The sequence below is a fragment of the Brassica oleracea genome, chromosome C4 (genome assembly GCF_000695525.1).
Source record: "Brassica oleracea var. oleracea cultivar TO1000 chromosome C4, BOL, whole genome shotgun sequence".
Taxonomy (NCBI): domain Eukaryota; kingdom Viridiplantae; phylum Streptophyta; class Magnoliopsida; order Brassicales; family Brassicaceae; genus Brassica; species Brassica oleracea.
Genome location: NC_027751.1, coordinates 12,727,153 through 12,727,381, shown reverse-complemented (window position 1 = coordinate 12,727,381; position 229 = coordinate 12,727,153).

Here is a 229-nt window from a genome sequence, read left to right as displayed (position 1 = left end):
CCTGGCAAATTGGTTCCAACTGTTGGTTCCCTCTCCTTCTCAGCTGCCGGGGTGTCGGTTGCTGGTTGTTCCGACTCTTTCTGCTTCCCCTTCTCAGCCGCAGTGAACCTCTTCTTTACCGGTTCCGACAGTTGCTTTCCACTTCTCAACTCAACCGCATTGCACTACTTAGGGTTTTTGTCGGTTTTCCCAGGTAGAGTACCTTGTTGCCTCTTGACGCTCTCAGCAG